The sequence below is a fragment of the Sceloporus undulatus genome, chromosome 3 (genome assembly GCF_019175285.1).
Source record: "Sceloporus undulatus isolate JIND9_A2432 ecotype Alabama chromosome 3, SceUnd_v1.1, whole genome shotgun sequence".
NCBI lineage: Eukaryota > Metazoa > Chordata > Lepidosauria > Squamata > Phrynosomatidae > Sceloporus > Sceloporus undulatus.
In genome coordinates this window covers 271131110-271145044 of record NC_056524.1, presented here as the reverse complement: position 1 = coordinate 271145044, position 13935 = coordinate 271131110, and the positions used below count along the sequence as shown (strand labels likewise).

The 13935-nt window shown below is 40.4% G+C and overlaps 2 protein-coding genes across 3 annotated transcripts in view; both read right to left on the bottom strand.

Moving 5' to 3' along the window:
- Positions 1–13935, bottom strand: part of ARMC9 (armadillo repeat containing 9) — a 1183007-nt gene that overhangs the window by 220481 nt on the left and 948591 nt on the right. The gene's annotated exons all lie outside the window — the stretch shown is intronic.
- PSMD1 (proteasome 26S subunit, non-ATPase 1) overlaps positions 1–13935 on the bottom strand; it is a 153923-nt gene that overhangs the window by 38540 nt on the left and 101448 nt on the right. The gene's annotated exons all lie outside the window — the stretch shown is intronic.

The following is a 13935-nucleotide window of genomic DNA, read 5'->3' as shown; positions in this document are numbered from 1 at the left end:
AGGAAGCTATTCCTCTCCGTTACTCAATTCTCCCAATAAATCATACCGAATTATGGAAGCCACTAATATGATTCCTTCCTAAGCCAATTCCTCTGCATGTTTAGAATTGCTTTAGCATAATGAATGGAGCAGTGTTTCCATAAAAGCTGCTTGTGAAGGAAAACAAGGAAGCTACCGACAGACGCACACATATGCACACACTCTTTAGTTCATTGGATGCATTTGAAATCTTGTAGAAAATCTTCGGGATGGAAGAGGATTCACAAGGGCTCTGATGTTCCCCAACATGAACTCATTTAGGGCTTGTCATCTCCACAGAGGTTTCAAGGAGAAAACTCAATCCAATGGCGGGGGCAGACTAGGATATTTCGAATTGTACAAAGTGATCTTTTTTGAAGATGATTATCTTCTGGGGGAGACTTGAAGGGTCCATCCAGACTTGTGACTTGTGACTCTCTGTACACTGGCAGCGCCAACATGGCATTCCTGTATATGTCAGACAGAAGATGCTTTATATCATGTCAGACCCACCACCCATCCAGCTTACATCTGCTGCACATAGCCATTTACTACACTTGATTCTTATGTACTAAGAGTCAAGATACATACACTTCAAGAATTATGGTAAGAATTATGGTAATTCTGGAAATTTGCATATGTGTGTTGGTGGAGACCTGCAGGAGGAAAAGAGATTAGATGATGCCAACTCTGTCCATCCTGGTACTTTCCAGATGTGTTGGGCTACAGACTAAGTTGGAGGAAGCTGCCCCATATCTGGTTAACCCTACAATCCCTCCCCTGAACTGAGGTTCTCAGGGTGCCAAATTCCTCTTTTGGTACAAGAATCTGCTCACAAGAAACACACACAGGTCTAAAATCATCCAACAAAGCAGGAAGTGTTCGGCTTAAGCATCTTTCAACACTTTGCACAGCAAAAAGGAACATTCCCAATGAGGAGGAAAGTAAAAGGCATAGCAGCAAAGACGATGAAAGATTAAAGTCAGGTTGCTTTTCACTTGGGGTGCTGCCACTTCATTCCTGTGGCTCCAAGGATTGGTGGGTTCAAGTTGTTTATATGCCCTTGACAGTTGCTATAAACTTTGTTGTTTTTTTTAAGTTGCTAGCCCACACGGTCCATGATCTGGAATTCACACAGTAATCAAATCTTCAGGGAAACAGATCCTGGACAAAGCTGGGAGACATTCCGCAGATCTGCTAATGTTCACGCTGGCGTCCGCAGTCTGACAGAAAAAGGCCTCTGTGTACAATGGGGCAAAGACAGCTGGCTGGGTCCCTACTTGAGGATGGAAGTGATTCATTAGCACCACAGCTTACACACAAGCCTGAAGGCCAGGGACTGGTGAGGAGCATCCTACTGGAAAGTGACCTGATTAAAGTGGGTATTAACAGCTTAAACACATGTAAGATCTCAATTAAAACTGAAGATACACCACCATATCAAAAAAAAAAAAAAAGGCTCACCTTCTAGAACATGGATGAGAAATAATTACTCACTTCAGAGCCTAGACACCAGCTCCTGGAACCCACCAGCTATGGGAATTGTGGCCTGGAGATTTTGGGAATCCTTGTCCAAAGTGACTTACTCAAGTAATAATAATAATAATAATAATAATAATAATAATAATAATAACAACAACAACAACAACAACAACAACAATAATAGGATTTATTTATATACCGCCCAATCACTGGGAATCTGGGCGGTTTACAACAGAGGGGATAATAGACGGTTCCCTGCCCTCAGGCTTACAATCTACAAAGATACGACACAAAAGGAGAAGGGAATGGTGGGGGGGGGGGGGGGGATCAGGTCCAGCATTCTTCTCTCCCTCTGAGGCCTGGAACAAGGCAGATGGACCGGAGGGAGGGCCCTTCTTCTTCTCATCCCCTTGCATCCTCATCCACAAAGTATCATTTCCAAGCTCTGATTAAGAGACGTTCTCTGCTTGCTGTTGCTGCACCATTCTCTCTATGCAGTGCCCGATTTCTAGAGATCCATCTCCTTCCTCCAAGAGAAAGCCAAAATGAATCTTGCACCACCAGCCCCTCTCCTTAGATCTCTGAAAGTGAAATATCTAAGTCCACAATTATACATTAGACATACAGAGTAGGAACGGCAGGACAGTGATGATTCATGCAAATGACCAGCAAGCAGTCTTTTCTACAGGCAGGTACTTTTGTTTCCACAGAGTATTAATTTATTCGCTACTTCACAGTCTGCTCGCAGGATCGTGGCAGCATGCGGTTTGCAAATGAATGAGTTAACTAAACTATGGACAAGGCCCATTTTTAGTAACAGGAACAGATTAGATCACTCACACTCTCTCTCTCTCTCACACATACAAATATGAGTAAGATTTCTGTAGTTTAGACTCTAATGGGGTTGGAAGGGAGATCTGAGCTGGAAAATAATGCATTAATTCTCCCATCTCTAAAAGTGATGCTTTTTTTTTTAAAGGCTTGTCTGCATTTGATGGGAACATTATAAAAAATCAGCAGAAAGCTTAACCATATGGTACTTATTTAAGATGGCATACCAATGCTATAGTTCAGTACCAGTTTTCTGAAAGCCCCCAGCCTGTACTAAATTAGAAAACTGGGTGTAATGGAGAAGAAACCTCCCTCTTTTTATGATTCAGGATATTTGTTCCAAAGGAAGATTTAGTCTTTCTTGCTTTCACCTAAACGATATAAAAGTCCTTTGCATGTGAAGGAGGGCATTGATTATATTTTCATTTTTTCAAGAGAAAATAACAGACATTTGGGAGAGAGTGAAAAAACTTCCTCAGATTTTCTTTTTAAATCAGTGAAATGCTTTTTCAAGACAAGGATTTATTCACTCTACAGCACACTCTACATCAATATGGAATGTTCTTTGTTTAAGCTGTACAGTTTAATCTTCACAGCTTCATTAAGTGAAGCCTGATATCCAAATATGCTATTAGCCCTTCATGTTGTGACTGAAGTGTTTTGTCCAATAACTTCCTTTTGATTATGACAAAATGTGCTATTTTCATTTTTCCTGCTTTCAAGATGGCAATGACTAAGACAAGATGTACTTACAGGCTGCTGCGATCTGCTTCTCTCTCGCTGTAGTTACCTGATATATTCACAATTTCATTTGTACAAAACTAACAGATTTATCCATCTGAGACTGCAATCCTTGGCATGCTTACTTGAGAGTAAGCATCATTAAAGAGAATAGCTCTTACCTCTGGGTAAACATACACAGGGTTAGTTATGAAAGCTACCTTGGGGAGAATTTCTATCCTTAAAGGCAGTGTACAAAAAGAACTGAATATAACTGCTCTGTAAATCTCATACATGTGCCAAAAAATGGTTAATTTTATATGCTGTCCTTTAAACTATGTATTTATTTTATTGTTAAAGCAGTAAAAAAAAAGGCTTGGTAAGAAAGTAAATGGTAGTTATATGCCATGCCCCATGTCTATTTTTAAAACCTGGGAAAACTTTTCCCCCCAGGGATTCAAATTTTTTTGGAAATTTCACATTTCTATTTAAATCCAGTAATTGTTTCTTCCTCCAAATCATCATGAGTACATTTCTCATGTTCTGAAGAATTATAGAGGCATCAAAACATGTCTAGTACTCTTGAGACTCCTCAACAAGTGTGGGGCAGACAACTAAATCTATAATGTGGTTTTAAACAGTGTGGAAGGGCCGTGGGGGGCAAGAACTGCTGCAATTGTTGGCTGTTTTGAGCTCATTTTGCCTTTTGGGGGTTTGGGGGATTTGGAAGGTTCAGCCACAAAAACGTCCCCCGTGGGCCACAAGTGGACCACTTTGCCCACCCTTGCACTACAGAATCCCAAAAATCAGGCATCTGCAGCCTGGTAACCCCCAGATAGTTTGGATACATGTCCCAAAAGCCTGCAGCTGGCCCTATATCTCAAATTACGAGGAAGAGAGGCAACACAAGAAAGTCCTTCTCTGCAAACCTCATTGAAATGAAGAGGGATGAACGAGAGCACTTCCCTTTACAGTAAATGCTGGACTACATGTTTCCAACCCAACTCTACTCCAGACCCCTTTCTTAGTAGGAAACTGTTCCACAACCTCAACTCTTTTAAGTGGGCCAGAGCAGCAGCCAGAAGTCAGAAGAATGTGCCGCATGGCATTATTTTTAGAACAAGGTATGAAACCGAGGGCGTCCTGTCCTCCACCCTTGACAGAATTTCATGGCTCTTTGAAGCTTTACAGCCTTGGAAAGGGCCTGCTGGGATTCATTTGGGTCTGGTCCAGGGCAATGCTGGAACACAGGCAGTGATTCACTACACCTCCTTTACAGCCATTTAGCACCATTGACAGAACTATGCAGCTACCAAGCTCCACAGAAGTTAAAATATGACCAACCATGATGTTAAAACAATCAGTCAGGAGGACTATGATGTATATGAAGGGGTGGGTGAAGTATGTGGACTGCAATTCCCATCGGCCCATCCAGTAGGGTTGCAAAGAATATTCATAAATATTTGAAAAATGGATGAAAGCAGGTTTTCAAATGTCAGGAAATCCTGACGTCAAGTCTAGGTGGGTGAGAATCTTCACAGTTCAGGACCTATTCTGAATGAGTGAGCAAGCGAAATATGTGGGTTTGGGCACAGAAAATAGTATTTTCTGTACAGAAACAGTAGTTTGTTTGTTTTTTGGCAAAGAAAACAATATTTTCTGTAAAAAAAACAGTTTACTGTACAGAAAACAGCACCTTCTGCGTAGGAAAATTGCTTTCAGTGCAGAAATGGAGTTTTTGAAATAGAAAAATTGTGTTGTTAATAGCCCTTGAGTGGATTGCAGCTCACAGCGAGCCTTTGGTGAGATAACTCCAAGCCCCCCTGTCCTTCACTACTCTGCTTAGGCCCTGTAGTTTCATACCTGTGGCCTCCCTGATTGAGTCTATCCATCTGGCATGCAGTCTTCCTCTCTTTCTACAACTTCTACCTTTCCTGGCATTATTGTCCTTTCTAATGAGTCATGCCTTTTTAAACACATTATAAGTCCCCAATTATAAAGAGTACTCACAAAAGCAGCCAAGAGAAAAACTGTTTTATTTGCATTTTGTCAGGAAGAAAAAAGTTATGAAACTGCCTTGGATCTCATCTCAGGAGAAAGGCAGGACATAAATTCAATAAATAAATAAATCCAGTATGGTCAAGGGTAAAGAATACTGAAAAGTGTAGTCCAGCAACATCTGGAGGGCTGCACTTTGCCCACTCCTCCTCTTGAATAATGTAACTGCTGTCCAAAAGCAGTGGTGGTGAAGGTGGGTATAATTTGACTGCCTTTTTGGGCTCCTTCAGGCCATTTTAAGCCCAGAAGATGACGTTCTCCCAAAGAAAGTGACCCAAAAGTTGACTTTCTGATCACTACCTGATGGAAAAAGGCTTCTTCTGGGCCCAAAAATGCCTGAGAGAGTTCAAAAAAGTGGCAAAATTCTCTCCACTGTTTCCTAGGAACTTGGAAACAATTCCAAAGGGTAAACCCCTGACAGTTGCCCACCCCTGTTCTAAAGGAATCTTTTGGCCATCCTTATCAAGGGAGAGTTATACCAGCCCTCTCCAATGCTATCTGCTCTAGAAATTTTGAATCAAACCCACACTAGCCTGTTGGCCATATTGCCTGGAGCTGGTGAGGTTTATATGATTTATTTATTTGATTTACTGTATATACTCAATTATATGTCAACCTCATGGGCAAGTTTGGGGCCAAAATTGTGAATTTTGATATAACCCATGGATATGTTAAGGGTAAAACTTAGGGGGACTTTTAACATATCCATGGGTTATATGATTACAGACTGTAACTTTAATGTACCTTTGCCTGATTTCAACCCATAAAAGCTGGCAAACACACAGAAATGTCTTATTGAGATCCCTGAAAGCCCAATTCCCTTTGGTGCACCTTTGAGGGGAAGTGTCAAAGAGCTGCCACTGCCACCATTTTGCCACCAAGGCATTCAAAAAGGTCAGATGCAGCACTGCAACAGAGTAGAGAGGGTTGGTGCTTTTTAAAGGTTCTCCTGGAACTGACTAAACTCTCACCTTTCATTACTCTACTCAGAGAAGAGGATGGTTCCTTTTTTTTTATAAGAGTTAAGGTACAGTACCTATACTGCCCCACGGATGGGTCAACTCAATTTTTAGGTCAATTTGTGACTAAAATTTCTAGATTTATACATGAATATATACAGTATATTATGCCTTTCACCCAAAATAAGACTAAAGGTGGCTATATCCCAAAACCTCTGTAGGGTACTCAGTTGAGGAAGAGTGAATTATATGAACAGCCTGGATCAGGCATGGGCATTATGTATTATATCCTACCGCCATGTCTTGGAGAAGATTGTGTCCAAGCCACTTTATTTGATCAGAGATTTTTGGTGATCAATCAGGAACAAGAGACGCCTAAATCCAATCGCTGATCCCAACCAGAGTGGTTAATTCCTGAACCATAAGTTAATGCTTATATAAAACCCACTGATTCAATTAAACCTGACTGTACTGCTGTCTCAGAAGACTGATATTCCAAAGGTACATATAAGCTGGGATGTTTAAGTTACAGTTCAGAAACAAAGCCAAGAGAAGTTCCAAGGAGTCTCAGGAAAGGAAGAGCAAGAAGTAGAAGGGGCATGGATAGGAAGCAAGGCAAGAAAGTAAGGCAAAACACTGGATCTCTTTGCTGCAGACAGTATATACTCATTGCCATAGGCAGGAAAAGGAAGGTTCAACATAGTAACACCCCTGGGTGGCTAGGGCCACTGCTGCCCAGCTGCCTACCTATGCTGCTAGAGAGAGCTCTGACCTCTGGCCCTTCTGCCCCAGTTCCCAATAAGACCTGCCAGCCTCTCTTATAATTTTCTTAGAAAAAACAGTGTTCACTATTATCCATGGTTTCAAATATCAGTGGCAGGTCCAGGAACGCATCCTCCGCAGAGGATATGTACTGTACTCCAACTCTCTATATCAGGAAGGGCATATAAGCACTTCAAATGGAAGAATCATTTAATATCTTGGTACAGTAATCTGCGTGTTTTATTCTGTTCTTTATGACAGACTCAGGACTTTATCACACGGGAAAAATCGGGGGTTTAAACAGTCATTTTCTTGGGAAAGTGTTGCAATTGCAGTTAAAAAATTTCACATGACATTGCGATTAAAGGAGACTTATCCCAAGAATAACCAGCAACAAATCATTATGGGGAAATCCTGTAAATGATTTATTTCTGGTTATTCCCTGATTATTCCTAGGAAACGTCCTCTCCAATTGCTTTCCTGGGAAAATGACTGTTTAAACCCCTGATTTTTTCCATGTGCGATAAACTCCTAAAATACCCTGCAGACTTTTAGTTAAGTTTTAAAAGCACTTATGCATTAAACAAAAAATAGGTATCACATGATGTAACCCAGTTTCATCCCATCAGTACTGGATGCCTCGGTAATGCTAATGCATGGTTATTATTTATTTCCAGGTAACTCCTCCTTCTGAGGCTCCTACTGCTGAACAGTTTGTACAATGAACAGATTTTGCATACACTTCAACAACAAGGTCTTAAATACACACATACACACAAGGTCTGGTGCTCAAGTTAGCATTTTAAGTAACTTTAAAGAGAAGCCAAATGCTTCACCTACCATGGGAGAGATTGACTAAAGGAAGAGTAATGAAATTGCCAATTATGACTCCAAGAGGGAGCAACTGGCCATTTTGGGGTAATTATGGGGAGATGGCATAGGGGAGATCAGAACTGGAGATCTGGGGATAGCATATAATCTGCAGTCTGCACTTTGGCTATCCCTGTCCCAGAGCTGTACACCTACACTGAAAACCACATGAACATGCAGGTCACAGGTCTATTCTGGCAATGCTGTCTTTTGCAGCAACATACAAGAATGTAAGAGCCATGCCATCTGACCAAAGGTTCTTGAAACCTAGCATTCTGTTTCCACAGTGGCTGACCAAATGCTTTGGAACAGACAGCAGAACATGAAGACATTAGCACCCTCCTGATTAGGCTGCCCAGCACAATTTCTGGCAGTCATACCAATTTTGAGGCGAGAAGTGAAATATAGCCACCGTGACTACTACCGCTGATGACTTTTATCTTCCTATCTATCCTTTCTGAGAGCCAGCATGGTGTAGCAGTTTGATTGTTGGACTACAACTCTGGAGACCAGGGTTTGGATCCCCACTCAGCCACGGAAATCCACCTTGGACAAGTCACCCTCTTTCAGCCTCAGAGAATAGCAAAGGCAAACACCCGCTGAACAAATCTTGCTAAGAAAGCCCAGTGATAAGTTTGTTTTAGGGTTATCATCAGTCAAAAATGATCTGAAGGTACACAACAACAACAATCCTTTTTAAAGTCTCAGGGAGGCTACCAAAATGCCTGTAACTGGAAATCCAAGGGATTTAACCTAGAACTCCATGTATGTAAAGCAGCTATTCTACTAATGGGGTCCTATCTCTGAATTAGGAACAAGTCCAACCACATGAAGTGAGCAGATCCCAATCTCAGGAGCCTAAAGTGTTACGAAGCCATGTCTAGGGCAGCCGCAGCTCCAATATGTTTAACTGGTCAGCTAAATAACATTGCTTGAAGTTTTCATGATTCCAACATGTATGAAGCCAGTGACATTTGCTAGTATAAAATAAACAAGAGGATAAGTCATTCTGCTGAGTAAAAGCAATGCCTGCCTCAGTTGGATCTCACCAAGAAGAGGTCTATGAGTCAAGTTGACTCAAGGAAGAGCGGAGACCAACTGCTTCCTACTGGCCTGTGCTTTAAATCCCAATGAAGAAACCTCAAATGTCTGTGTGTGTGTGTGTGTGTGTGTGTGTGTGTATAACGATCAACTGATCAAACATCACAAACATGAATCAACAAACATCAACCAATCAACAAACATCACAATAAATCATCAAATTGTAAAAGTAAATAATAGTTAAAAGTTCACTTATAAAATTATATTAAAAAGAAAAATAAAATTTAAAAGTATAAAATAATTGTAAATGTATGAAATCATTATAAAATTTTAACAGGCTAAAAGCATTATGAACTTTTAAGAAACCATCTTACGCCGACAGACCATTGCCGCTGTGTCAAAACTGGCCACCCTTGTTGTTCTTACTGGGCACTGGTCTGCCAGCAAATAAGATACATAAAATTCATCAGTTCTTCCAGGAAAGCGACTAAGAATTGTTTGGGGGAAAAATATGGTGATAGCCATAATAAAAAGGACAATCTCTTGGAGTCTGTTATACAATACATGACCTATAGTCTCCACTGTACCAGTTCCACAGGGGCATATGTGTAGATCATAGGGAATATTATTGTATCTCCCTTCCAATAAGGCTGAAGGTAGAACATTAAATTTTGCTAAAGTGAATACTATCCTATGTTTTGGAAGGGTTAGAAGACTCAAATGGTTAGCTAAGAAAAAAGCATTGCCATTGTCTCTGAAATCAGGCACACAGTGGCTGCTTTTACATGTTGTTGCAACTTATTATCTATGATTTGTTGGTGTATTTCCTGTTTTGCTTTCTAATAACCCATTGCCAAAATGGTGGTGTGTGAAAAACCCAATTTATCTAGTTTCTCATTCACAGTTTTATTCCATCTGGAAAGAAACCCATCAGACAATATCAAAGAGGCTAAACCTACTGGGATGAACAACATTCTGAGCCAAATATTAAACTTAAGTACCCATGCCTGGGATTCAACTGTCATTTGACCTGTCTCCAAATATAGGATTGCATTAGGCACTGGATCTCAAAAATTTTGTCTGTATAGTTTCCATTGAGTCAAAGTTAGTATAAGCACATCACTGCACCCAATATAACATCTGTGCCAGGGCCTTCATATTAAAAACCTGGATGGCTGAAGGGATGTGCTGGCCTCCTTTAGTGAAAAAAAAAGGATGTAAGTGATTTGATACCTCTTTGCGCATTTGCTATGACATTTATAGACTGAGCTTTCCAAGAACCTGAGGACTGAAAAATCACTCCTAGGTACTTATAGGATCTTACTTGTTCAATTGATTGATCATTTATTTGACAATTGTGCATGCTCCATTTCTTAGTAAACATTAAGACCTTAGATTTGTTATAATTGATTACTAGCTCTTCGGCTTGGCAGTAATTACCCAGAGCTTTTAGTAATTGTCGCATATCAACAACAACAACAACAACAACAACAACAATTTATTTATATATCCCGCTTCTCCCTTCGGATCGAAGCGGGATTACAACAGTAAAAACATCATAAAATACATACAAAATAATCAATCAAAATAAAAAGGGGAACAGTTGTTACAGTATTGCTCACAGTCGTCAGAATCGAGTCATCATATTCAGATGTTCAAATAAGAGTTAGAGAGAGAAGTACTACGTCATCTGTGTAAAGGAGAGGTGACAGGGGTCTACCTGCTAAACTGGGCAGATGGAAATTTAAGCCAGACAAACTTTCAACCAGAGAATATAGATGTTAAACAAAGAGGGGGCTAACACACAACTCTGTCTAACACCCGTGGACGATGGAATAGCCTTAGTATGTCCTAGCCTATTACATCTGAGTTTCAGGCATGTATCTGTATAAAGGTTGTTGATCTCAAATGTCATTGTATTTGTTCCATCACTAATAATCATCACAGAAACTGATAGTCTAATTCCAGCCTAGTTGAGGAACCACTCTGAAAAGGAGGTAGAATATTATTTATTTATTTATTTATTATCCCACAGGGGCTTATAAGAAGACTGAAACAAGATAAAATGGAAAGCCCAATAATAAAAAAATCAAAACACAAATAGGTTATATTAAATTCTCATTACAGTTTTAAAAGTGCAAAATTAATTTTTTTAAACTTAATGATAAAAGTTAAAAATACCAACTTTCAAAGGCATGGCACTTGCTGAAACAATATGAATAAATTGCTATGCAAGCAGCATATCAATGCTGCTTTCCAGAAAAAAATAAAAGCAGAAATGGAAGAAAGGATCTATAGGGACCCATTAAAATCCAGAAAGGATATGATTTGTCAGCAGCCAGGTTAAAAGATACCTAACTCATGACAGCAGCAATAACAAAATACATCCTGATAAAACAGGCATGGGAATTATGACCCTCCTGATGTTGCTGAACTGCAGCCCCTAGCATTCTCCAACACTTACTATGCCAGCTAGCTATTCTAGGAGTTACAGTTCAATATCACACTAATACCACACAAAGGCCCACACTATTCCCACCTTTGTTGCGTCAACTCAGTTAGAACTTTAGTTCACAGTTCCACCGATCAGAGTTGGAAATGGAAAAAAGGGAAAGATTGCCAAAGAAGAATTCAAACAGAAAGCACATGTAGGAAGAAAGTTAAAAAAACAAAACAAAAACTAAAGAGCAAAACAAGTTCAAGGTTGCTAGAGTGGTTAAAAGCAATTTTTAAAATTTATTTATTTATTTATTTTTGTTATCTGCATAGTGAAAGAAAGAACAAGGAAACAGTAGACCCCCTGCGTGGAGAAGATGGTGAAATACTAACAGGAGACAGAGAAAAGGCAGAACTACTCAACACCTTCTTTGCTGCAGTTTTCTTCCAAAATAACTGTACTCAACCTGGGGAAAATGGAGCAGATGAAGCAGCAGTGTCTATGTGGCACAGAATAGATAAAGTGGTAGCTTAAAAAGCACATGCGATTCTAGGCTGCAGCAATAGAAGTATAATGTATAGATCAAGAGAAATAATAGTGCCACTTTATTCTGCTTTGTTCAGGCCTCACCTGAAATCCTGTGTCCAGAGGAGGAAAACCAAAATGGTGAAAGCCAAGACCTATGAAGAGCGGCTTAGGGACCTGGTTATATTTAGCCTGGGGAAGAGGATGTTAAGAGGTGACATGAGAGCCCTGTTTAAGTATTTGAGGGATGTCAAAATGTGGATGGAGCAAGCTTGTTTTCTGCTGCTCCAGAGAAAAGGACATATAGTAATGGATGCAAACTACAGGAAAAGAAATTCTACCACCACATGAGGAAGAACTTCCTGACACTGAAGGCTATTTGACAGTAGAAGGCACTGCCTCAGAGTTTAGTGGAGTCTCTTTCTCTGGAGGTTATTAAAGAATGGCTGGATGGCCATCTGTCAAGAGAGCTTTTGACTGTATATTCCTGCATGGAAGAAAGGGATTGGACTGGTTGGCCCTTGGGTCTCTTCCAGCTCTAGGATTCTATGAGTCTACCATTGGAAGACCACAGGTAGAAGAGTCTCAAAGAGCAACTAAATATGTGGCATTGAAACATTAAGCTCTTCCAGTAAAAGAATATACATGAAGTAAGACTTATCTGCATAAACTAAGACTGAATAATCAGAAAGGCAGACATAAGTGTGAAATTAGTTGAAGAGCTTGGGGAAAAGTCTGCTGCCTTTCTTTCCCACATTTAAGTCTCAAGAACTGGTTAAAAGTCTGGTTTCACTGAAGGTCTCCTGGGAAGTTCCAGTAATGCAGATCTGGGCCATGTGGGCTGACCAATGGAGTGAAAGCTGGTTTCATACCAATGTCTCATCTGTCACTTAAGAATTTAGAAGGCAGCTCCATTCAAAGCACACCACCCCCAAGGTGTCACAAAGGACGCACCACGCCTAAGATACAGAATGAGGTATCGAAACTGAGTGTTTTAGCTTACCCTCATATTAAGAGAATGATTCTCCCTATCACATAAAAGTAATTTAAAGTCTTGTGTTTCCTCTGTGAAAGTGTGATCAAGCTTTTCCATACCCTTGTCAGGTGGAAAATGACAATTATGGACTTCTTAGCAAGAAATGGAAAGTAACAAGTTACAGGCAACACTATTTTCTTTAATCTTCCTGGTGAGAAGAACCATAAGAGTCTACCTGAGTTGTAAGACTCTGAGGGGAGGGATTTCTCTTGGTCTCACCACTGTCATGGTCCCACCTGATGTGGACACAGGAAGCGTATTTTCCATGGCTGCTCCTGGGCTCTGGAACTCTCTTCCTAGAAAGCTTATGCTGGTCTCCTCCTGGTATCTTTCTGGTAGCAGGTGAAGACATTTTTTTGTTTTGACAGGTCTTTACAATACTCAAGGAAAGATCCGAGCTAGGTGCATGGCAGTGTCATTGCACAGCTTTTAATTGTTCCTTTATGAGAGACCACACTGGGATGCTGGGAGCTTTAGAGCAAACAAGGAATTGTTTCAAGCCCTGCCATTGTATGAAGATAGTTTGGTAGCTATCCTTGGTACTTATATATAAACTGACAAACCAGTATGGTGTAATGGTTTGGGTGATGGACCTATGACTCTGGAAACCAAGGTTAGAATCCCTGCTCATCCACTGAAATCGACAGGGTGAATTTGGGCAAATCACACTTTCTTAGCCTCAAACAAAGCTGAAGAGAAGATCCAGAAGAGGATGATCAAAATGGTGAAAGGTCTCCTCTATGAGGAGCAGCTTAGACAGCTGGGATTCTTTAGCCTGCAGACGAGGAGGTTAACAGGAAACATGATAGACAAGTTTAAATATTTGAAGGGATGATATGATATGGAAGAAGGACCAAACTTGTTTTCTGCTGCTCCAGAGACTAGAACACAGAGCAATGAATTCAAACTACAGGAAAAGGGATTCCAGCTAAACACTAGAGGAACTTCCAGACAGTAAGACCTGTTCAACAGTGGAACACACTGTTAATGTATAGAGTTGTATGAAAATGTTCAGATGTGACAAAATGGAAATGGTCATTTACTTTGCAGAAGCCTGGAATTGGCTGCAGCTAGGACTCAAAGCAGCAGGTGATGTCCAAGGTCACAGTGCATGCCAGAAGCACATAGCAATATGTAAATATACTGTGTTATCTTTGCAAGGGGGAAAATATTCTAAGATGCACAGGAACTTGTAC